The sequence below is a fragment of the Nerophis ophidion genome, linkage group LG12 (assembly GCF_033978795.1).
Source record: "Nerophis ophidion isolate RoL-2023_Sa linkage group LG12, RoL_Noph_v1.0, whole genome shotgun sequence".
Taxonomy (NCBI): Eukaryota; Metazoa; Chordata; class Actinopteri; order Syngnathiformes; family Syngnathidae; genus Nerophis; species Nerophis ophidion.
In genome coordinates this window covers 59,987,448-60,012,844 of record NC_084622.1, presented here as the reverse complement: position 1 = coordinate 60,012,844, position 25,397 = coordinate 59,987,448, and the positions used below count along the sequence as shown (strand labels likewise).

Genomic DNA, 25,397 nt, shown 5'->3' with positions numbered 1-25,397 from the left:
TAAAGGCCTACTGAAAGCCACTACTACCGACCACGCAGTCTGATAGTTTATATATCAATGATGAAATATTAACATTGCAACACATGCCAATACGGCCTTTTTAGTTTAATAAATTACAATTTTAAATTTCCCGCGGAGTTTCTTGTTGAAAACGTCGCGGAATGTCTCGAGTTGGAAGGGACATATTAGCGCAGCACCACTAGCGGCTAAAAGTCGTCTCTTTTCACTGCGCAATTACACAATATTCTGCACATCTGTGTTGCTGAATCTTTTGCAATTTGTTCAATTAATAATGGAGAAGTCAAAGTAGAAAGATGGAGGTGGGAAGGTTTAGCATGGTGTTTCTTTGTTTAAAGGGGAACAATATTTCAAAAGGGTTAAAAACAATAAAAATCAGTTCCCAGTTGCTTGTTGTATTTTTTGAAGTTTTTTTCAAATTTTTACTGGTCCCGGAATATCCCTAAATAAAGCTTTAAAGTGCCTTATTTTCGCTCTCTGCGAAGACACTGGCCATTTCCCTGTGACGTCACACAGTGCTGCCAATGTAAACAAACAATGGGAATACCACAGCAAGATATAGCGACATTTGCTCGGATTCAGACTCGGATTTCAGCGGCTTAAGCGATTCAACAGATTACGCATGTATTGAAACAGATGGTTGGAGTATGAAAGTATTGACGAAGAAACTGAAGCTATTGAGCGAATAGCTATTGACGCTATTCATAGCCATAGCATGGCCGAATAGCTGCGTTAGCATCGCCGGTAAAATGTGCGGACCAAACGATCACAACTTTCGCATCTCTTGACACTTGAGCAACTTAAATCCTTCGGATGGGTGGAAGGAAACGTAATATAGTTGCAAATGTATCTGCAGGTTATCCATACATCGCTGTGCCATGTCTGCTTTAGCACCGCCGGTAAATAGCATGTTAGCATCGATTAGCTGGCAGTCACGCCGCGACCAAATATGTCTGATTAGCACATAAGTCAACATCAACAAAACTCACCTTTGTGATTTTGTTGACTTAATCGTTGCAAATGCATCTGCAGGTTATCCATACATCTCTGTGCCATGTCTGTCATCGCCGGTAAATAGCATGTTAGCATCGATTAACGTAGCATGTTAGCATCGATTAACGTAGCATATTAGCATCGATTAGCTGGCAGTCACGCCGCAACCAAATATGTCTGATTAGCACATAAGTCAACAACAAAACTGACCTTTGTGATTTAGTTGACTTTATCGTTGCAAATGCATCTGCAGGTTATCCATACATCTCTGTGCCATGTCTGTCATCGCCGGTAAAATGTCTACTTTTGCATCTTCGGGCCAGTGGTGCAACTTGAATCCCTCCCTGAGACCCGGTGTTTGCAATGTGTAGAACATGAAAATGGTGGCTGTATTACCTCGGTGACGTCACGTTCTGACGTCATCGCCACCAGAGCAAAAAACAGAAAGGCATTTAATTCGCCAAAATTCACCCATTTAGAGTTTGGAAACCGGTAAAAAAAATATGCAGACTTTTTTCTGCACCATCAAGGTATATATTGACGCTTGCATAGGTTTGGTGATAATGTTCCCCTTTAAAATTCCCGGTGGTGAAGCTTTACTATGGATCAGAGCGGTCAAGCGAACATGAATCCCAACCACTTGTCACCCGGCAGGTTTCGGTGAGAAAATTGTGGTAAAAAGTCGCCTCTTACCGGAGATCAGCGGAGCTTCTGTCGTGCTGCTGCTGCCGTGACGAATTCCCTCAGAGACTGGCGTCAAGACACCCGTGGACACACCCCTCCGACTATCAGGTACTATTTAACTCACTAAAACACTAGCAAAACAATAGAAAGATAAGGGATTTCCCAGAATTATCCTATCAAATGTGTCTAAAAACATCTGAATCGCTCACAATGCAATTGTCTTTTTTATTTTTTTTACTTTATTTGTTTATTTATTTATTTTCTAGTCCTTCGCTATTAATATCCTCAGCCACGAATCTTTCATCCTCGCTCAAATTAATGGGGGAATTGTCTAACATAATCAGAAATCATGATCATAATTAAAGATACAAGTATTTTTTTTCTTACTTTCCCTAAGTATCTTAAAGTATTCATATTCTCTTCATGTCATATTATGCTCCTTCCAGCGCTGTTGTTCTTAGTTTATAGATTACTGTATATATTATGTTGCCATGCTGTACCAAACCTGCTTCGAGCCTTCAGATTCAACAATGCGGGCGTCCGTGCACTGTAAGTGAACGGGGAAATACAGTTGATAGACAGTTGCGATAGCCAATCAGATCCAAGTTGTTGTCAGTAAGGCCTTCTATATGTCCTAAGGCAGATATCTAGTGATGTTATGAGCTAAGTAACATAAGAACTCCATTACCCAGAATGCCATAGTAGTGAAGAGCTTAGGTTGTTTGATGTAGACATGCCGGCCACGGTATATTTTTTGATGAGCACGCTGTGGACTAAACTTTAAGAAATCAGCCGACACGCCTCATTTGCATCTTTTATGATTAGACAAGACAGCACATATATTTGCAAGTCCATTTTCAAGAAGGATATTTAAAGAGAAACTACATATTGTGAGACCATGTCGGCCAATCCTGGAAAATTATTATTATTTTTTAAAATCCGTCCGAATCCATTTAATACCGCTTATTACTCTTGGTGTCTCCTAGCCGCTCTAAAAATAAGTTTTTGCGATTTTAAAGCAGTGCAGCCGCTTAAACAGTGCATAGGCTGCTTAAAAATATTACTTGTATTCAAAAACAATGCACATGTGTGACATTAAACATAATAGTCATTAAAATAATTCAAAAATGAGAATACTTCTAAAAAAAATCCCCCAAAAAAACACAACAAAGTGTCGTAATTATCGCAGTCACACAGAGCGGAGGATGTGGAAAACATTTTTTCAACATTTCCCAGTGGTTTGAAATGTATACTGAGGCTGTCAATTTGAACATGTGATTAATTACAAAAAAAATATTCAATCAATCAATCAATCAAAGTTTATTTACGTAGCCCTAAATCACGAGTGTCTCAAAGGGCTGCACAAGCCACAACGACATCCTCGGCTCAGATCCCACATCAGGGCAAGGAAAAACTAGCGCTGCGCACACACAAAGCTAAAAGTCGTCTGCTTTAACCGCATAATTACACAGTATTTTGGACATCTGTGTTGCTGAATCTTTTGCAATTTGTTCAATTAATAATGGAGAAGTCAAAGTAGAAAGATGGAGTTGGGAAGCCTTTAACCACACAAACACACGGTGATTCCTTGTTTAAAATTCCCGGAGGTGAAACTTTACTATGGATCAGAGCGGTCAAGTTTTTGGTGAGAAAATTGTGGTAAAAAGTCGCCACTTACCGGAGATCATCCGAGCTTGTGTCGTCCGTACAGCTGCTGTACAATTAAACACACTACAAGACTAGCAACACAATAGAAAGATAAGGGATTTCCCAGAATTATCCTACTAAATGTGTCTAAAAACATCTGAATCCGTCCCAATGCAATTGGTTTTTATTTTATTTTTTACTTTATTTATTAATTTATTTTAGTCCGTCGCTATCAATATCCTCAAACACGAATCTTTCATCCCCGCTCAAATTAATGGGGAAATTGTCGTTTTCTCGGTCCGAATAGCTCTTTTTGTCGGAGGCTCCCATTAAAAACAATGTGAGGATGTGAGGAGCCATCAACGGGTGACGTCATCGTCTGCGACTTCCGGTAAAGGCAGGGCTTTTCTGTTAGCGACCAAAAGTTGCGAACTTTATCGTGGATGTTCTCTATTAAATCCTTTCAGCAAAAATATGGCAATATCGCGAAATGATCAAGTATGACACATTGAATGGACCTGCTATCCCCGTTTGAATAAGAAAATCTCATTTCAGTAGGCCTTTACATTTTTCAACCAAGCTTATTTACTGCGATTAATCATGATCCAAAAGTGTGATTAATCTGATGAAGGAAATGAATAGTTCGGAAGCACAAGTGTGCACAATTCGCTGTTTAACTGCTAAGCCCTTTGACTGGAATTTGATCACTGATACGCAATTGTGACCATGTTGGATTTCTGTTACTGATTTTTGGAGTTAATCCTCATGTGAGAGTCTTGTGGTGATTAATTGAGCAAAATTAGATTGATGCAATGACCTGTTAGTGTTGTATTGCTGGCGTCCCTGAATGCACCTTGCTTTGAGTCTGCATAATGGCTAATTAGGAAGTGTTGTGTTGCTGGTGTGGAGATCAACGGACAAGTACATGTGTTGCGAAGTAAGCACTGCTGTTGGTGTGTTAAGGCCAGCAATAAAGTTTAAAAAGAGCGTCAGATTATGTGTGCTTCTTCCGTCAGGACTTCAAAGACATTACGTGCACATTATAACTTTCAAACCCTTATTCTTGCAGGCGGCTGAGTCATTTATTTCACAGCAAAATGAGGCACCAGCGATTGTGTTGCGGGTATTTGCGTTTACGTCAGCACTAGGTTTCATAGTAATGAATATGTTATATTTGTGTGTGCTACTTACACACACCTTCTAGCATACACATACACTATATTGCCAAAAGTATTTGGCCACCTGCCTTCACTCACATATGAACTGGAAGTGCCTTCCCATTCCTAACCCATAGGGGTTCAATATGATGCCGCTCCACCTTTTGCAGCTATTACAGCTTCAACTCTTCTGGGAAGGCTGTCCACAAGGTTGCAGAGTGTCTTTGTAGGAATTTACGACCATTCTTCCAAAAGCGCATTGGCGAGCTCACACACTGATGCTGGTCGAGAAGGCCTGGCTCTCGGTCTCCGTTTTAATTCATCCCAAAGGTGTTCTATCAAGTTCAGGTCAGGACTCTGTGCAGGCCAGTCAAGTTCATTCACACCAGACAGTGTCATCCATGTCTTCATGGACCTTGCTTTGTGCACTGGTGCACAGTAGTGTTGGAAGAGGAAGGGGGCCCGCTCCAAACTGTTCCTACAAGGTTGGGAGAATGGAATTGTCCAATATGTTTTGGTATCCTTGAGCATTCAAAGTTCTAAGGGGCCAAGCATAACTCCTGAAAGAAAACCCCACACCAAAATTCCTCCTCCACCAAATTTCACACTCTGCCCAATGCAGTCCAAAATGTACCGTTCTCCTGGCAACCTCCAAACCCAGATTTGTTCCTCAGATTGCCGGATGGAAAAGTGTGATCCATTACTCCAGAGAATGTGTCTTCACTGCTTTAGAGTCCGGTGGCGACATGCTTTACACAACTGCATCCGACGCTTTAAGTTGGACTTGGTGATGTATGGCTTAGATGCAGCTGCTCGGCCATGGAAACCCATTCCTTGAAGTTCTCTGCGTACTGTACGTGGGCTAATTGGAAGGTCACATGAAGTTTGGAGCTCTGTAGCCACTGACTGTGCAGAAAGTGGGCGACCTCTTTGCACTATGCGCTTTAGCACCCGCTGACCCCTCTCTGTCATTTTACGCGGCCTACCCCTTTGTGGGTGAGTTGCTGTTGTTCCCTAACTCTTCCATTTTCTAATTTCTAATAATAACTTTGAAATATTTAGGAGCGAGGAAATTTCACGACTGGATTTGTTGCACAGGTGGCATCCTGTGACAGTTCCACGCTGGAAATCACTGAGCTCCTGAGAGCGGCCCATTCTTTCACAAATGTTTGTAGAAAAAGCCTCCATGCCTAAGTGCTTGATTTTATACACCTGTGGTCAGGCAAAGTGATTAGGACACCTGATTCTGATCATTTGGATGGGTGGCCCCACGCAGTCTCAAACAATAGAGCCCATGACAATAGTGTGAAGTATTTGCAAGCAGAAATCCCCAGCAATCTCACCAATATATCCCAGCACAGGACACATGTATTTTATCTTGGGAAGAAAAACTCTTGTAAGAGAAGCCATGGGGTTTAGAGATGCTTCCCTTTCTGGGGCAGACACTTCAGAATTGTATGTCTTTGCTTCAATCAGTCACACTCTGAAATAAATCTCAGATGGTGAATCTGAAATCGACAGCCGCTTGAAGAGTTTTTATTAGCCAAAGAATGAACACGCTGAGCAGGACAGCAGCGTTTTCCATCCCTGCTGAGCTTCATGATGTTTGCAAATACATTTTTAACAGCTCTTAAATTAGATATAATCAAACTGTGCAATTATATTCCATCCATCCATCCATCTTCTTCCGCTTATCCGAGGTCGGGTCACGGGGGCAGCAGCCTAAGCAGGGAAGCCCAGACTTCCGTCTCCCCATCCACTTCGTCTAGCTCTTCCCAGGCCAGCCGGGAGACATAGTCTTCCCGACGTGTCCTGGGTCTTCCCCGTGGCCTCCTACCGGTTGGACGTGCCCTAAACACCTCCCTAGGGAGGCGTTCGGGTGGTATCCTGACCAGATGCCCGAACCACCTCATCTGGCTCCTCTCGATATGGAGGAGCAGCTTTACTTTGAGCTCCTCCCGGATGGCAGAGCTTCTCACCCTATCTCTAAGGGAGAGCAGGAAACTCATTTCAGCGGCTTGTGCCCGTGATGTTGTGCTTTCGGTCATGACCCAAAGCTCATGACCATAGGTGAGGATGGGAACGTAGATCGACCGGTAAATTGAGAGCTTTGCCTTCCGGCTCAGCTCCTTCTTCACCACAACGGATCGATACAATGTCCGCATTACTGAAGACGCCTCACCGATCCGCTCGCCGATCTCATGATCCACTCTTCCCTCACTCGTGAACAAGACTCCTAAGTACTTGAACTCCTCCACTTGAGGCAGGGTCTCCTCCCCAACCCCGGAGATGGCACTCCATCCTTTTCCGGGCGAGAACCATATATTCGGACTTGGAGGTGCTGATTCTCATCCCGGTCACTTCACACTCAGCTGTGAACCGATCCAGTGAGAGCTGAAGATCCCGGCCAGATGAAGCCATCAGGACCACATTCTGCAAAAAGCAGACACCTAAACCCGCGGCTACCAAACCTTTCTGGTTTGGTGGCCGCGGTATTGATTTGTGATTTTCTTAAGGTATTGATTTGTGATTTTCAAAAGTGCCTGCACACGTACAAAAATGAGAAACACGGGCATGTCTGCACGGTCCGCCTCCGTCTTTGTTATAAAGTGGCCTGTGGCGCGTTGTTTGTGATATCACTTCCTGTGTGGGGTGTGGTCTTTCTTTTCTGGCATCACTTCCTCTTTGAACTCACTTTGTAAACGATCAATGAGTCCATACTGACGTACTGAATAACAGTGTGGTACGCCAGCTGCACTGAAGCAGACAAACAGGCGATTCAGAGGGTCATAAAGTCTGCACAAAAAAAATCATCGGCTGTCCCCTGCCCTCCCTGAAGGATTTACACAACTCCCGTTGTCTCAACGGAGCAAAAAACATTACCAAGGACAGCACCTGTTCGACTTGGTACCATCAGAGCCAGAACAAACAGGCTCAGAGACAGCTTCTTTCCCAAAGCTGTCACCATGTTGAACTCTAACTAATAATAATAGTAATAATTTACCCCTATACAATATCCTGCTCTAATACCCTACTGTGCAATACTACCCTTCGAGTGCCATACGTCCGACACTGATTGTTATTTATTACTTCGGTACTCTTGTCTTGTTCTGTATATTGTACAGTATTTTGTATTTCTATAGTGTTTTGTACATTGTACAGGATTGCTTATTATTTTTATTGGATAGTAGTCTGTTTCTTTCAATTGTTAGTTTTTTTCCTTTATTACCTCTTGTGTTATTTATTTCACCCCATATCTTTTCCCAATACCGCACCTTAAGTTGGAGTCTTTAATCTCGTTATATGCAAATATAATGACAATAAAGTCCATTCTATTCTATTCTATTCTACAGAGCTCAGTGCCGGAGATTCAAGAAATAGACGGCTGACTTACCCGTGTAAAAAAAGGTCCGAGGAGGGCGACCTTAAACGCTGATTTCGTGTGGCTGAAACGGGGAGTTAGGCTAAATGATTATTTCTTTAAGGCATGGGTGTCAAACTCTGGCCCGCCATGTAATTTATTTTGGCCCTTGAGACAATATTAAATTAACATTAGAGCTGGCCCGCCGGTATTATACAGCAATGGTGCATTCACCGCTAGTACTTGCCAACCATCACGATTTCCCCAAAAGACTCCCGAATTTCAGTGCCCCCCCCCCAGAAAATCTACCGGGTCAACCATTCTCTTGAATTCCTCCCGATTTCCACTCGGACAACAATATCGGCGCCGTGTTTTAAAGGTACCGCTTTTAGTGTCCTCTACAACATGCCGTCATGTCCGCTTTTCCGCCATACAATCAGGGTGCCGGCCCAGTCGCGTAATATATGCGGATTCTACACACACACAAGTGAATGCAACGCATACTTGGTCAACAGCCATAGAGGTCACACTGAGGGTGGCCGTATAAACAACTTTAACACTGTTACAAATATGCACCACACTGTGAACCCACACCAAACAAGAATGACAAACACATTTCGGGAGAACATCTGCACTGTAATACAACATCAACACGACAGAAAAAACACCCAGAACCCCTTGCAGCACTAACTCTTTCGGTACGCTACAATATACAGTACACCCCCGCTACCAACAAAACTCGATTTTGTCACTATTTTGTCATGTCACTTTCACGTCTGACTCACAATACGAAGTTCCTGCAGTCCTGGGTTCAAATCCGGGCTCGGGATCTTTCTGTGTGGAGTTTGCATGTTCTCCCCGTGAATGCTTGGGTTCCCTCCGGGTACTCCGGCTTCCTCCCACTTCCAAAGACATGCACCTGGGGATAGGTTGATTGGCAACACTAAATTGGCCCTAGTGTGTGAATGTTGTCTGTCTATCTGTGTTGGCCCTGCGATGAGGTGGCGACTTGTCCAGGGTGTACCCCGCCTTCCGCCCGATTGTAGCTGAGATAGGCGCCAGCGACCCTAAAAGGGAATACGCGGTAGAAAATGGATGGATGGATGGACTATAAAGTTAAATAAGCCTTGCTTGTTCAATATTCAATGCAAAACTTTTTTGGGTCCCTATTAAAAGGTTAAGCTGTTCAACTTTGGCCCGCGGCTTTGTTCAGTTTCGAATTTTGGCCCACTCTGTACTTGAGTTTGACACCACTTAGTGTAGACATGGCCTAAGTTTCATGTGGGTCGAGGAGTAGGAGCTGCAGTCAACCTTTACTGTGTACCTCGGTATAAACTGTTTGCTTGCCAAACAGAATTGCTATTATGACATCCAGTGGACACATTTTGAACAGCAATTTTTCATTAAATTTTAATATTTGGCAAACTCATCAGGCGGGCCGGAAAAAATCCCTTCACCGGCCTGATCCGACCCGCCTGACGTAGAGCAAGCTTGGCTCTTATCACATAAAAACTAATACCAAGAATCCCTGGTGCTAAACAAGTTGACTGTCGGTTGCCTTCACCTTGGGGGCTCTGTTGTTCTCGGAGCGTCATACAGAGGTTTCAAAGTGTGATGTGTCAACCTTTTCTTGTTGCATATTCATGGTGAGTGTTGTTCTGTGTCTGCAGGGATGACTACCAAACCAAAAAAAAAGTGTGTGTGACTTGCTGTGTTGCAAGGGAAGAGTTTGTGTTTGCAGAGCACACAGGGGGGCAACCAAAGTGAGGCTTTAAAATGTGACAGTAAAGGACCCCGCAGGCACAGAAGAGTAAGTTCACACGGATGCACGCGTAGAAAAATGAACACAAAAGGAGAATTTAAAAGAAACAGACACAATGACTTAAAACAAGGTTCATATTTCTTCCTGGTGTTATTCTTCCGTGACTTTTTTTTTATTTTTATTTAGCAAAGCAACTCAGCAAAAAAATGATAATTAAAGGCATGAAACATAGAATGCTGATTTAGTAAGTGTCAACTTGAGTGATTTGTTCCTTTCAGAGGTATGCTTTTTAAACTTCTCTAAGCCGTGGGGCGGCAGGAACACCATCTTTCATCTCCAAAGGATGCGGACAGGTGAAAGCTTTCAAAGGAGACGGAAGAAAAAAGAAAAAAAAAACAGGCCCGACTCGCAGGAGAGCTTTATACGTTTCTTCATTGTTGCTAAGACAATGGGGGGAATGGAGGGAATTAGGATAAGTGGGCCCGACTTTGACACATCAGACGAAACAAAATTTGATTTCTCAGCTTGCCGTTCTTTGCCAGGGATGGCGACTGCTGTGTTTACTTGTTTATTACAGGCAAGCGTCTTCTTAAATCAGTAGAGATGCGCGGATAGGCAATTACATCATCCGCAACCGCATCACTAAAGTCGTCATCCACCCGCCATCCACCCGGACCAACATTTTATCAGAACCGCAACCGCCCGCCACCCGCCTGTTGTTATATATCCGGAGTCGGCGACCTTTACCACTAAAAGAACTAGTTTGACCCGTGTTCCAAAGTAATGAAGGCAATGGTAGCCGCTAACGTTCTCGCGAATATCCAATGGTGCTCATTCAGATAACGGGAATAAGGGCGTGCTGTGAAGCCATTGCCTTTGACACCTTCAACAACATGTACAAACTATTTGCCAGTCCAGCAACATGCTGCGTACAGTTTACGCAAACACACGCACAAGATTGAAGGGCATACTGGGTGACACAGAGTACACTAATGGTTGTGATATAAACAAATTCAACACTCTTACTAATATGCGCCACGCTGTGAAGCCACACCAAACAAGAATGACAAACAGATTTCGGGAGAACATCCTCACAGTAACGCAACATAAACGCAACACAGCAAATACCCAGAATCCTTTGCATCCATGACACTTCCTGAATATACTTTACACCCCCGCCCACCTTACTGACGCACGGGGGTGGGGTGGGGGGTTTGCTGCTAGTGGGGTGTATTATATAGTCAGTTATGTTGTGGCACTGTGAGGATGTTCTCCCGAAATGTTTTTGTCATTCTTGTTTGGTCTGGCTTCACAGTGTGGCGCATATTACTAAGAGTGTTAAAATTGTTTATATCACAACCATTAGTGTGTCACCCAGTATGCCTTGCAGTCGTGTGCGTGTGTCAGTGGAAGCCACACACGACATATTGCTGGACTTGCAAGTAAATTGTACATGTTGTAGAAGGTGTCAAAGGCTTCATAGCACGCCCTAGTACTTATTAACTGGGTGACTGCCGGCAGACATTTTTGAGAATGTTTACGTTAACTAATGTCTTCTTCGCTTTGTGACACGGGTCCAAAATGGCTCTTTGAACCACGTATATCATATACTTCCAAATGATTCAACCGCCACCCGCCCGAATCTATTTAAAATCAATTTTTTCGTCATGTCACCCGCCCGACCCGCAATTTTTCCGCGGATAAGACCGCAAACCGTGCATCTCTAATGCATAGTGCTCTATTTAGTCACTCATTAGTAGCCCAAGTTAAGTTAAAGTTAAAGTTCCAATGATGTGTGGCGAAATATTTCTCTGCATTTGACCCATCACCCTTGATCACCCCCCTGGGAGGTGAGGGGAGCAGTGGGCAGCAGCGGTGGCCGCGCCCGGGAGTCATTTCGGTGATTTCACCCCCAATTCCAACCCTTGATGCCGAGTGTCATGATCCTTGGCTGGATCATGTTTTGTTTAGTTATGTTCTGTTTTGGACTCCCTTAGTTCCTGTTTTGTTGCACCTCTGGGTTTGTGTTGGTTTCTATGGGGATTAATTGGGTTCAGAGAGCTATTTATTCACCTTTCTCTCATTCTGTCACGTGTGGGTTGTTCCTCCCAGATGCAGAACGGACAACTCCGGATGAAAGCGTGAAGGTAGGCTATGATTCATTCCTCACAAATCATCCAGCTTACAAAAAGACAGGAACCAAACAAAACAGAAGAAGCTAAATAACCAAAACAGGAATAAGTACCCAGAAAACAGGAATACTAACGTGACTGTTGCATACAGCAAACAATGAAGCCAGACTGAGCGTGGTGAGAAAGGTGAATAAAAAGCTCTCTGATTAATGGTCGGCTGCAGGTGAGTGTGCCAACCACTAACCAGAGGCATCCATCCATCCATCCATCCATCTTCTTCCGCTTATCCGAGGTCCGGTCGCGGGGGAAACAGCCTAAGCAGGGAAACCCAGACTTCCCTCTCCCCAGCCACTTCGTTTAGCTCTTCCCGGGGGATCCCAAGGCGTTCCCAGGCCAGCCGGGAGACATAGTCTTCCCAACGTGTCCTGGGTCTTCCCCGTGGCCTCCTACCGGTTGGACGTGCCCTAAACACCTCCCTAGGGAGGCGTTCGGGTGGCATCCTGACCAGATGCCCGAACCACCTCATCTGGCTCCTCTCCATGTGGAGGAGCAGCGGCTTTACTTTGAGTTCCTCCCGGATGACAGAGCTTCTCACCCTATCTCTAAGGGAGAGGAAACTCATTTGGGCCGCTTGTACCCGTGATCTTATCCTTTCGGTCATGACCCAAAGCTCATGACCATAGGTGAGGATGGGAACGTAGATCGACCGGTAAATTGAGAGCTTTGCCTTCCGGCTCAGCTCCTTCTTCACCACAACGGATCGGTACAACGTCCGCATTACTGAAGACGCCGCACCGATCCGCCTGTCGATCTCACGATCCACTCTTCCCCCACTCGTGAACAAGACTCCTAGGTACTTGAACTCCTCCACTTGGGGCAGAGGCTCCTCCCCAACCCGGAGATGGCATTCCACCCTTTTCCGGGCGAGAACCATGGACTCGGACTTGGAGGTGCTGATTCTCATTCCGGTCGCTTCACACTCTGCTGCAAACCGATCCAGTGAGAGCTGAAGATCCCGGTCAGATGAAGCCATCAGGACCACATCATCTGCAAAAATGAGGCAGGTGAACCCAATTAATCCCCATAGAAACCAAAACAAACCCAGAGGTGCACAAAACAGGAACTAAGGGATGTTGAAGAGGTTCATTTAGCCTACAGACGTGTATTTATAAATGGTTGATCTATATAGGCTAGTAAAGTGTTGTACCTGACAAGTTTCGGCTACCTTGCTTCTGGTAGCGACACCTCTGATGAAGGCTGCAGAAGCAAGTTACCCGAAACACTTTACCTTACCAGACTATATTAATCAACCATTTATAAATAAAGGAACCTAGGGAGTCCAAAACTAACAGAACATAACTAAACAAAACATGATCTGGCCACGGATCAAGACAGGAGGTAATGGGTGGCATTTTTATAGTTTTGTAGCTTATCCAACTTACCTGCAGCATCAGTGCACTGCAAAAACTGAAATCTAAGTCAGATTAATTATCTCAAATAAGGGTGATATTTGCTTATTTTCTGTCTGATAAGATAATTCTTCTCATTAGGCAGATTTTATGTTGGAGTGTTTTGCTTGTTTTAAGGGTTTATGTCAGGGGTGTCAAACTCAAATACAGAGTGGGCCAAAATTTAAAACTGAACAAAGCCGCGGGCCGAGGTTGAACAAATTAACCTTTTAATAGGGACCCAAACAAGTTTTGCATTGAATATTGAACAAGCGAGACTTAAATAACTTTATAGTCAATTACAAAATCGAGTTTCAAATTATAATAATTATTTAAAAAATATCAATGGCGTATGAAATAAAATTTAAATACAAATTGGTGGAGCGGGGTTTGGTGGTAGCAGGGGTGTATATTGTAGCGTCCCGGAAGAGTTAGTGCTGCAAGGGGTTCTGGGTATTTCTTCTGTTGAGTTTATGTTGTGCTACGGTGCTGATGTTCTCCCGAAATGTGTTTGTCATTCTTGTTTGGTGTAGCTTCACAGTGTGGCGCATATTTGTGAAAGTGTTAAAGTTTTTATACGCCCACCCTCAGTGTGACCATTATGGCTGTTGATCAAGTATGCTTTGCATTCACTTGTGTGTGTTAAAGCCGCATATATTCTGTGACTGGGCCGACACGTTGTTTGTATGGAGTAAAAGCGGACGTGGCGACAGGCTGTAGAGGACGCTAAAGGCAGTGCCTTCAAGGTACGCCCCCAATATTGTTGTCCCGGTGGAAATCGGGAGAAATTCGGAAGAATGGTTGCCCCGGGAGATTTTTGGGAGGGGCACTGAACCTTGATAGTCTCCCGGGAAAATCATGAGGGTTGGCAAGTATGAGTATTAGCGGTGAATGCAGTGTTACAGAGGCATCAACCCTGTATAATACCGGCGGGCCAGCTCTAATCTTAATTTGATATTACCTCAAGGGCCAAATGAAATTACACGGCGGGCCAAATCTGGCCCGCGGGCCAGAGTTTGACACCCATGGTTTAGGTCATAAATTATCTGAGTAAGATATTACAGCGTGTGGCTGAGATTTTATGACCTATATTGAGTAAAACATGCTTGAAACTAGAATGTCAACTCTTTATCGGCCGATATATGCTTTAAGATGTGATATCAGAAATTATCGGTATCGGTTTAAAAAAGTAAAATCTATGACTTTTTAAAACGCCGCTGTACGGAATAATACACGAACGTAGGGAGAAGTACGGAGCGCCAATAAACCTTAAATGCACTACCATTGTGTGCCGGCGGAATCACATAATATCCACGGCATTTCACACACACAAGTTAATGCAACGCATACTTGCTCAACAGCCATACAGGTCACACTGAGGGTGGCCGCATAAACAACTTTAACACTGCTACAAATATGCGCCACACTGTGAACCCACACCAAACAAGAATCCATCCATCCATCCATTTTCTACCGCTTATTCTCTTTGGGGTGGCGGGGGGTGCTGGTGCCTATCTCAGCTACAATCGGGCGGAAGGCGGCGTATACCCTGGACAAGTCGCAGACCAAATCAAGAATGACAAACACATCCGCACCGTAACACAACATAAACACAACAGAATGAATACCCAGAAACTCTTGCAGCACTAACTCCTCCAGCCCGCTGCAATATACACCCCCCCTCCCCCCGCTACTTTTTTTTCTACCAAGAAAAGTGCACTTGTTATTAGTAAGAATATACTTATTTTAAGGTAGTTTCGGGTTCATTGAGGTTAGCTAATTTTAACTTGTTTTCGGAAAGTCTTGACGAGCCAGATTTTCTTGTTCTACTGGCAGATCATTTTGCTTAGTTAAAGTAAAATACCCCTCATTTTTGTATTGTTTTTTTTCTTGTTTTTGAACACTGACTTTTTGTAGTGTGGACACATCTCTACACGTGGTTCTTACTATTTTAAACTTTGGGGCGGCATAGCTCGGTTGGTAGAGTGGCCGTGCTAGCAACTTGAGGGTTGCAGGTTCGATTCCCGCTTCCGCCATCCTAGTCACTGCCGTTGTGTCCTTGGGCACGGCACTTTACCCACCTGCTCCCAGTGCCACCCACACTGGTTTAAATGTAACTTAGATATTGGGTTTCACTATGTAAAGCGCTTTGAGTCACTAGAGAAAAGCGCTACATAAATATAATTCACTTCACTTTTATTTTCCAACGTTCCTCAGATGAGCCATCTGCCTCAGGGGTTATCGGCAGTGCTTGTGTGTCTGCGTTCTGGTGGCCATGGTCTGATGACCTCCTGGTGCAGATGTTTCCTGTGATAGTGTTTACTCACATGTCTCCTCTGTACTCAGTCATGCAATCATTGGTCCATATAGTTGCATATGTGTGTATTTGTTTGGTATCTGTATCCGTGCACACGTATGTGATAATGGGGGTTAGGGGTCATCGGGGTACTTTTTGTTACTTTGTAAAGTACTTTGCGTTGCATTTCTTTTGTGCTTTATAACTAAAGTTTGATTGAGTGTCAACGTATTTGTTTAATCTGGAGCCAGAAGATGTTTAAACAAGACACGATGCATAAACTTAAAATCAGAAGTACTTCATCGGATACAATTCTAATGCAATTTGTCTGAGCGCTATCTGTCCCTAGTAGCATTCAATACAGCGACTTAAACAGGGTGGTCCGGACACGCCCTCCCCTTCTCGCGCTTACAATTCATATCACAATGTATGAAGATGCAATGAGGTGTCTGCGTTCAGGCTTGGAATCTTTCTCTGCCTTGTCCTTCCTGGACTCCGACTTCATATCTGGTGTTGTCCTTCAAACCTCGGCAAAGAAACCACGTCAACACTGGCAAGAATGTGGACGATTAGAGTGAATGTGCGTGTGCTTGAACTTGGACCCAGTTCCAACTGGAACTTAGAGGATATGATTAGTTGCACAGCCTATTCTAAGCATATATATATATATATATATATATATATATATATATATATATATATATATATATATATATATATATTAGGGCTGGGCAACGATTAAAAATTGTAATCGAAGTTAATCGCACTATTTCTCTGATTAATCGCGATTAACTGCATTCTATACGCAATGCCCAATAATGAATTCAAAAGTAGTGTGTAGTGCACCTTTATTGGAATATTCTCCCACATGACCCCGAAAGGGAATAAGCGGTAGAAAATGGATGGATGGATGGATGAACAAAAGCGCCAAAACATTTGTTGTGCAAACACAATTTAAATCAGTCCTTGTTAAACAGTAGCAGTTAAATAGCATATTTTATGAAAATCAACTCAAAAGATGTAAATACAAACATTTAAGCTTATTGCCACTGCCAGGGTATTTAAGTTATCCCGTTTGTTATGGAAAATAAATATAATCTACATACAAATCTCTGAGCCACAATCATAACATCTGAACAGGCAATTTCTGAGGTAACAGCAGAAACATTTTTTTTTTATCAGGGATCTTATGTTTAAAAAACCTATATTATAGGTAGTGGGCTGTTTTAGGGAATTTTTGATCAAATGATCCGTATTAGCAATATTAATAATGTTGTGTTTATTCTGCGTAGTGCACTTTAAATAATTATGACCATATCTAGGAATTGATATGATGGGAATTTTCCGATTGTTTGCTTGGTGCTTTGATAAACTGAACGCATATACATGGTACTATATTGTGATGTTATGAGCCAGGGAAAAAAAGAACGACCCTACCCAGCATGCAACAGGAGTGACGAGCATGTATAGGTTGTGTCGCCATGACGGCATCTTGTATGTTGTGATATGCACGCTCTGAAAGCAAACGTTAAGAACTCAGCCAACACGCCTCGTCTTCATTATTCATAAATAGACAGACAACACATATACTCCGCTGCTTCACAGGCCGCTGGATGTAGACGGCAAAGTATTCCCATGCTAGCTAGCCGGTCTAGCAAGCACGCCTCATTCAGTCCAAAACGGCCCGATCTATCCACATCCAGAATTGTCTGGCGGTCGTAAGTGATCCCGGAGTGACCACGCTGTAAGCCAGCCATGAAATTTGCAGAATTGTCCGGTATTTTTGCCAAATGTTCCATCTTTACCAAGAGCCACTCGACGCCGGGCGACGCCATCTTGTTAAGAAAAGGCGTTAACAAAATAAAAGCATGTAAACAACTTACGCAAATGTGCGATAAAATAATTGTCGGCTTTAACAGATTGATGAGTTAACTCATAATTAACGCATTAATTTGCCCACCCCTAATATATATATATATATATATATATATATATATATATATATATATATATATATATATGTGTGTATGTATGTATGTATATATATATGTATATATATATATACACACATATATATATATATATATATATATATATATATATATATATATATATATATATATATATATATATATATATATATATATATACTAAACATTTTTAATCACTTTATCCTTCATCATCTTAATTATATCTCAACATAATATATCCCAGCAATTGATTGTGTTGAGTACATTTTTAATTAGAAACTCGAATAGACTTGAGATAAGTCCGTGTGACACTGGTAAGTATAAAGAGTAGAGATGTCCGATAATGGCTTTTTTTTTGCCCATATCCGATATTCCGATATTGTCCAACTCTTGAATACCGATTCCGATATCAACCGATACCGATATATGCAGTCGTGGAATTAACACATTGTAATGCCTAATTTTGTTGTGATGCCCCGCTGGATGTATTAAACAATGTAACAAGGTTTTCCAAAATAAATCAACTCAAGTTATGGAAAAAAATATGCCAACATGGCACTGCCATATTTATTGTTGAAGTCACAAAATGCATTTTTTTTTTAACATGCCTCAAAACAGCGGCTTGGAATTTGGGACATGCTCTACCTGAGAGAGCATGAGGAGGTTGGGGGGAGGGGTAGCGGGGGTGTATATTGTAGCGTCCCGGAAAAGTTAGTGCTGCAAAGTGTTCTGGGTATTTTTTCTGTTATGTTTATCTTGTGTTACGGTGCGGATGTTCTCCCGAAATGTGTTTGTCATTCTTGTTTGGTGTGGGTTCAGAGTGTGGCGCATATTTGTAACAGTGTCAAAGTTGTTTGTACGGCCACCCTCAGTGTGACTTGTATGGGTGTTGACCAAGTATGCATTGCATTCACTTATGTGTGTGAAAAGCTGTAGATATTATATGATTGGGACGTAAAGGCAGTGCCTTTAAGGTTTATTGGCGCTCTGTACTTCTCCCTACGGCCGTGTACCACTCCGTACAGCGACGTTTTAAAAAGTCATGAATACGACTGTTTGAAACCGATACCGATAATTTCCGATATCACATTTTAAAGCATATATCGGCCGGTATTTTCTGCAGCCCTATATTATCGGACATTTCTGACCGTCAACTATTGTCCAAATAGGTGGGAACTTAAGTGAGAACCAAAATAATTGTGTCGTAACGGTTAAGCAAGGTAGTGGTAGCGTCAATGTATGGTTCTGCACAAGTGCTGCAGGCACTGGGGAAATGTGGTTAATTTAGAGAAACACAGCATTCAACATGTACTGTGAACTTTTTAAGCAAAGGACCCACTTCCTACGTCTTCAAATGGATATGTGGAAAACACGGTGTTCATCATTAAGATATCAATGGCGTTTACTAGCTTTCAGGGGGAAAAAAAAATCGCCATGGTAGAAAGTCGAATTGGATTTTCAGAAACTAGGCTAAATAGCTAGCTCGCTGCCACCAAGCAAAGGCAGAGTGACAGCCAAGACAAAGCTGATGGCCGACAAGTCAAACTGCAATGAGTTTGACAGGTGAGTGATCAGGAACGCTGGCTTCAATTGACTGAGCCTGCAGCCAACTGTTGTCATTTAATGGAATGCATTTCAATTTTGCAGACTGTTTTCTTAATACTGACAGCCATAAAAATATGGGACAAAGTTTGTCCCTTGACAGCTCAATGCGGATCTCGTAATGTTGTTTTTATTCTGAAATACGAGACAATTCTCTTTCTAAAGCGATGGCTGGCAACCCTAGCTGCAATTGACTGTAGCCTTTACCCACGACTATAAATAGTTTCATTTTTCCATACAAATGTTATTAGTACACCTCTGCATAGCATTGTGTCCTTATTAACATTAAAGAAAACAACACATTAGTGTTTTATCGCCTTTCACCACAGTGAAGCCAAGCGCTACCTTTGTTTTCGTCAGGACTAGGACTATGACTTGGATTGTTTTTCCGACGCAAAGGAAAATTGGCATGAGCCATACGTGAATGTAAGTACATGTTTATTTTTAAACACTATAACTAACAAAAAGGCAAACAAATGGCGCGCACAATGGCGGAGAACAAACTTGACTACTGACAACAGAAACTAGAACCAAGGCATGGAACACAAAACTCAATAACTGTGACCTAAAAAAACAAAAACGTATGTGGCATGGACAGAACGATAATACAGCAATGGCATGGCATGGCATGAAGGCAGTTGAGGAATATGAAAAGTGGCAAGGCTGACTTCCTGGCAACTTCCGGTTTAAATAATAGACATGATAATTACAAACAGGTGTGAGACATGAAAAAAGGGGCGTGACATGAGGGCGAAGTGAAAACTAATGAGTTGCTATGGAAATAAAAAAAACAAGAAAGTGCAGGAACCGGAACTGAATGTCCAAAAAACAGAAACAAACATGACCAAAACAAAATATGAACCCATAGACGTGACAGTTGTATCGTATTCCAGTTCACTATTCACTATTTGAGAAGGACTCCACACAGAAAGATCGCAAGCCCGGGATTGAACTCAGGATCAGCGTACTGTGAGGCACATGCACTAACCCCTGGCCACCGTGCTGCCCTATATAAATATGATATATACTGATATGTTATATAAACATAGTATAAAATAATATATCAGTATATATATGACATATATTGTATATATATATTACGTAAATGTTACATATATATTCTATTTTATTCTATTTCATTTTTAGTCTACTTTATACCTGCATTATCCTTTCCATCCTTTGTAACTGAGCTATTGTGTGTAACAATTTCCCTTGTGGATCCTTAGAGTTTGTCTAAGTCAGGGGTCAGCAACCCAAAATGTTGTAAGAACCATATTGGACCAATTATACAAAAAAGTCATCTGTCTGGTGACGCAAAAAATAATATAAGTGTTATAATGAAGGCAACACATGATGTGTCCATATTAGCTATATTAGCCTACTATCAAAATGACTGTGTGTCGCAGGCTGACGCAAATCTTCGTTGACAGAAATGTTGAAATGTAATATTTATTCCTCACATTTTTACAACATTGGGGAACATTAGTAAAACTTCTCAGAGAGTGAGAACTCCTGTGAATGACTGACTTTTAATGGCCAAAAGTATAGATTACATACATCTGGCCTAAATAACATGTTAACATCGATTAGCTTGCAATCATGCAGTGACCAAATGTGCCAGATTAGCACTCCATCACAAGTCAATATCCAAAAAGGCCACTTGTGTGCTTTCACGCACAGTATAAAATGTTTGGTGGACAAAATGAGACGAATAAGAAGTGGCATAAAACGCGTCTATGTGGCAGCATCAGAGAAAGTTACACATGCAAACAAACCGTTGAGTCACAGTCAACACAACGGTGAGTTCAAGGGCCGCTGAAATTAGTAGGATAAGACGGCGCTCGCCAAATACTCTTATCAGTAAAGCAAAAACACAAACATATTAAACAGGTGGCTTTCTAACAATTAGGAAGGTTTGTGTTGTGTTTGTCCTCGTAAAGAAACCATATTACGACAAAAAATATATTTTTCACCCCATTTTTTTTTCCCATATCCATACATTTTTGAAAAAGGATCAATGGAACCACTAGGGCATCGCTCAAGAGCTGCATGTGGCTCTCGAGCCGCGGGTTGCTGACCCCTGATCTAGCCTAAATAACATGTTAACATTGATTAGCTTGCAGTCATGCAGTGACCAAATGTGCCAGATTAGCACTCCATAACAAGTCAATATAAAAAAAGGCCACTTTTGTGCTTTCACGCACAGTAGAAAATGTTTGGTGGACAAAATGAGACGACTAAGAAGTGGCATAAAACGCGTCTATGTGGCAGCATCAGAGAAAGTTACACATGCAAACAAACCGTTGAGTCACAGTCAACACAACGGTGAGTTCAAGGGCCGCTGAAATTAGTAGGATAAAACGGCGCTCGCCAAATACTCTTATCAGTAAAGCAAAAACACAAACATATTAAACAGTGGGCTTTTTAACAAATAGGAAGGTTTGTGTTGTGTTTGTCCTCGTATAGAAACCATATTACGACAAAAAATATATTTTTCACCCCATTTTTTTTTCCCATATCCATACATTTTTGAAAAAGGATCAATGGAACCACTAGGGCATCGCTCAAGAGCTGCATGTGGCTCTCGAGCCGCGGGTTGCTGACACCTGTTCTAGCCTAAATAACATGTTAACATTGTTTAGCTTGCAATCATGCAGTGACCAAATGTGCCAGATTAGCACTCCATAACAAGTCAATATAAAAAAAAGGCCACTTTTGTGCTTTCATGTACAGTATAAAATGTTTGGTGGACAAAATGAGACAAAGAAGGATTGGCACTAAAACTGTTCAGTCACAGTCCACACAACGGTGAGTTCAAGAGGCCGCTGAAATTTGTAGGACAAGACGGCGCTCGCCAAATATTCTCATCAGTAAAGCAAAATCACAAACATATTAAACAGTGGGCTTTCTAACAACTAGGAAGGTTTGTGTAACATTACGACAAAAAATATATTTTTCACTCCATTTTTTTTTTCCATTTCCATACATTTTTGAAAAAGCTCCATGGAGCCACCAGGACGTGGTTTAAAAGCCGCATGTGGCTCTCGAGCCGCAGGTTGCTGACCCCTGGTCTAAGTCTAAGTCTAGCGAACGAGTAAATAAAATACCAGCCCTAAAACACACAGACCCGCACAAACACGCAAACGGGTATTGGATTGGAACAGAATGGCTACTTGTAAACCTTTTATTTTTTTGTAACAAAAATAAATGAAAATATAAAATGAAATGCTGAAGGGGCTTAACTGCAGTTGAACATCTTCCTGGCGGGGTGATAGCGCCCCTTAATGCCCCGGTGTAGTGTCGCCCCTGTTGTCAGGATGTTGTCATATTTTCCCATGGACTCAAACTTTCCACAGTTTGAGTCCATGGCTATCCAGATGTGCAGCAAAATGTCATTGATTCTTCCTTGGCACATACTATTTTTGAAAAGCAGTTTGTTTAATACTTAAAACACACACACAGACCAAGACAATCAAAAACATTATGTCCTCAGCAGAGCTAATAAAAGTAGTTTCATCCCTTAAGTTCAAAAATGGACCGCCTACAGAACTGCTCATGGGCCTTCGATTCCATCAGTGGAGAAATCTTTATCTCGTGAAAACTGGTCTATTGAAAATTCTATTTCCTTTTGCTCTATCGGAGCCATCTTACCTTTCTTGAAGCTCAAATACAGTGGGGCAAAAAAGTATTTAGTCAGCCACCGGTTGTGCAAGTTCTCCCACTTAAAAAAATAAAAGAGGTCTTTAATTTTCATCATAGGTACACTTCATCTGTGAGAGACAGAATGTGAAAAAAAAAATCCAGGAATTCACATTGTAGGAATTTTAAAGAATTTATTTGTAAATTATGGTGGAAAATAAATACTTGGTCAACCATTCAAATCTTTCACTGATGGAAGGAAGTTTTGGCTCAAAATCTCACGATACATGGCCCCATTCATTCTTTTCTTATCACGGATCAATCGTCCTGTCCCCTTAGCAGAAAAACAGCCCCAAACTTGTCGTGTTTAGGGGAAGAAGAATACTGAGTTGCTGCTAGCGGGGTCTATAAAATAGTCAGGCATCTGTCGTGGATGCAAAGGATTCTGGGTATTTGTTGTGTTGCGTTTATGTTGTGTTACTGTGAGGATGTTATCCCGAAATGTGTTTGTCATTCTTGTTTGGTGTGGCTTCACAGCGTGGCGCATATTACTAAGAGTGTTGGAAATGTTTATATCACAACCATTAGTGTACTATGTGTCACCCAGTATGCCTTGCAGTCGTGTGCGTGTGTCTGCGGACAAGCAGATCGTACATGCTGTAGAAGGCGACAAAGCCAATGGTTTCATAGCACGCACTAATACTCATTAACTGGGTGACTGCCGGCAGTCATTCTAGAGAATGTTTGCGTCTCCTATTGTCTTCTTCGCTTCGTGACACGGGTCACTTGTCGTGTTTAGGGGAAGAAGAATACTGAGTTGCTGCTAGCGGGGTCTATAAAATAGTCAGGTTCTGTCGTGGATGCAAAGGATTCTGGGTATTTGTTGTGTTGCGTTTATGTTGTGTTACTGTGAGGATGTTATCCCGAAATGTGTTTGCCATTCTTGTTTGGTGTGGCTTCACAGCGTGGCGCATATTACTAAGAGTGTTAAAGTTGTTTATATCACAACCATTAGTGTACTATGTGTCACCCAGTATGCCTTGCAGTCGTGTGCGTGTGTCTGCGGACAAGCAGATCGTACATGCTGTAGAAGGCGACAAAGCCAATGGTTTCATAGCACGCACTAATACTCATTAACTGGGTGACTGCCGGCAGTCATTCTAGAGAATGTTTGCGTCTCCTATTGTCTTCTTCGCTTCGTGACACGGGTCCTAAATGGCTATTTGAATCGTAAAGGATACCGATCCCAGAACCATGTATATCAGGGGTGTCAAACTCAAATACAGAGTGGGACAAAATTCTAAACTGAACAAAGCCGCGGGCCAAAGTTGAACAACTTAACCTTTTAATAGGGACCCAAACAAGTTTTGCATTGAATATTGAACAAACAAGGCTTATATAACTTTATAGGGACATGCAAAATCGAGTTTTGTTGGTAGCGGGGGTGTACTGTATATGGTAGCGTACCGAAAGAGTTAGTGCTGCAAGGGGTTCTGGGTGTTTGTTCTGCCGTGTTGATGTTGTGTTACAGTGCGGATGTTCTCCCGAAATGTGTTTGTCATTCTTGTTTGGTGTGGGTTCACAGTGTGGTGCATATTTGTAACAGTGTTAAAGTTGTTTATACGGCCACCCTCAGTGTGACCTGTATGGCTGTATGCTTGCATTCACTTGTGTGTTTGTAGAATCCGCATTTATTACGCGACTGGGTCGGCACCCTGATTGTATTGCGGAAAAGCGGACATGACGACAGGTTGTAGAGGACGCTAAAAGCAGTACCTTTAAAACACAGCGCCGATATTGTTGTCCAAGTGGAAATCTGGAGAAGTTCAAGAGAATAGTTGCCCCGGTAGATTTTCGGGGGTGGGGGGAACTGAAATTTGGGAGTTTCTTGGGAAAATCGTGAGGGTTGGTAAGTATTAGAATTAGCGGTGAATGCACCGTTGCTGTATAAAACCGGCGGGCCAGCTCTAATGTTAATTTAATATTGTCTCAAGGGCCAAAATAAATTAGATTCGGGCCAGAGTTTGACACCCATGATGTATATCAAATATTTCCGAATGGTTCAACCGCCACCCGCCCGAATCTAATTAAAATATTTTTTTTCGTCATGTCACCCGCCTGACCCGTGGTTTATCCGCGGGCTCCGCGGATGAGACCGCAAACCGCGCATCTCTAGTACCTATGATGAAAATGACAGACCTCTGTCATCATTTTAAGTGGGAGAACTTGCACAATCGGTGGCTGACTAAATACTTTTTTGTCCCTCTGTGAGGAATATGGTGCTGTTATTTATGCATCCCAGTCACTATGTCACTCAGTTAGTATTCTCAAGTTCATCTCAGGTTATCTGTTAGTGGAAGACTATCTGAGTGTTTCGAGGAAGGACGAAGATGGAATTGCTAAGTGACAGAGTCGAGTAGCAAGACGTGAACTATAGTGGCCCTCTAAAAGGGGCTCACTTCACAGGCAGCCCTCTTGTCGGTGCTTGAGTTTTAAAAAGTGTGAGCCGCAACTGTGTCCAACATTTCAATGACAGGCAATAGTTTCTTCACGGTTGAGTCATGCGTACAATATATTTCGAAATGAAAACATTCAGATGCATGTGTTGGTAGCGGCTGTATTTTCGTTCCTATTGACAAATTATACTAGTCCAGTGGTTCTCAACCTTTTTTCAGAACATGTGAACAT

General features: G+C 42.3%; 1 protein-coding gene across 12 annotated transcripts in view; it reads left to right on the top strand.

Annotated features, from left to right (window-relative positions):
• Nucleotides 1–25,397, top strand: part of tspan9a (tetraspanin 9a) — an 818,127-nt gene that overhangs the window by 351,260 nt on the left and 441,470 nt on the right. For 6 of the 12 annotated variants that reach the window (XM_061917891.1, XM_061917888.1, XM_061917893.1 and 3 more), the window contains one exon: nucleotides 1,666–1,803. The exons of 4 other annotated variants lie outside the window; for them this stretch is intronic. The gene's annotated coding sequence lies outside the window, so the exon portion shown is untranslated. Of the gene's footprint in view, nucleotides 1–1,665; nucleotides 1,804–9,528; nucleotides 9,671–11,734; nucleotides 11,770–25,397 lie in introns of those variants that run through there. 2 more of the 12 variants (XM_061917889.1, XM_061917898.1) reach the window with 2 other exon arrangements.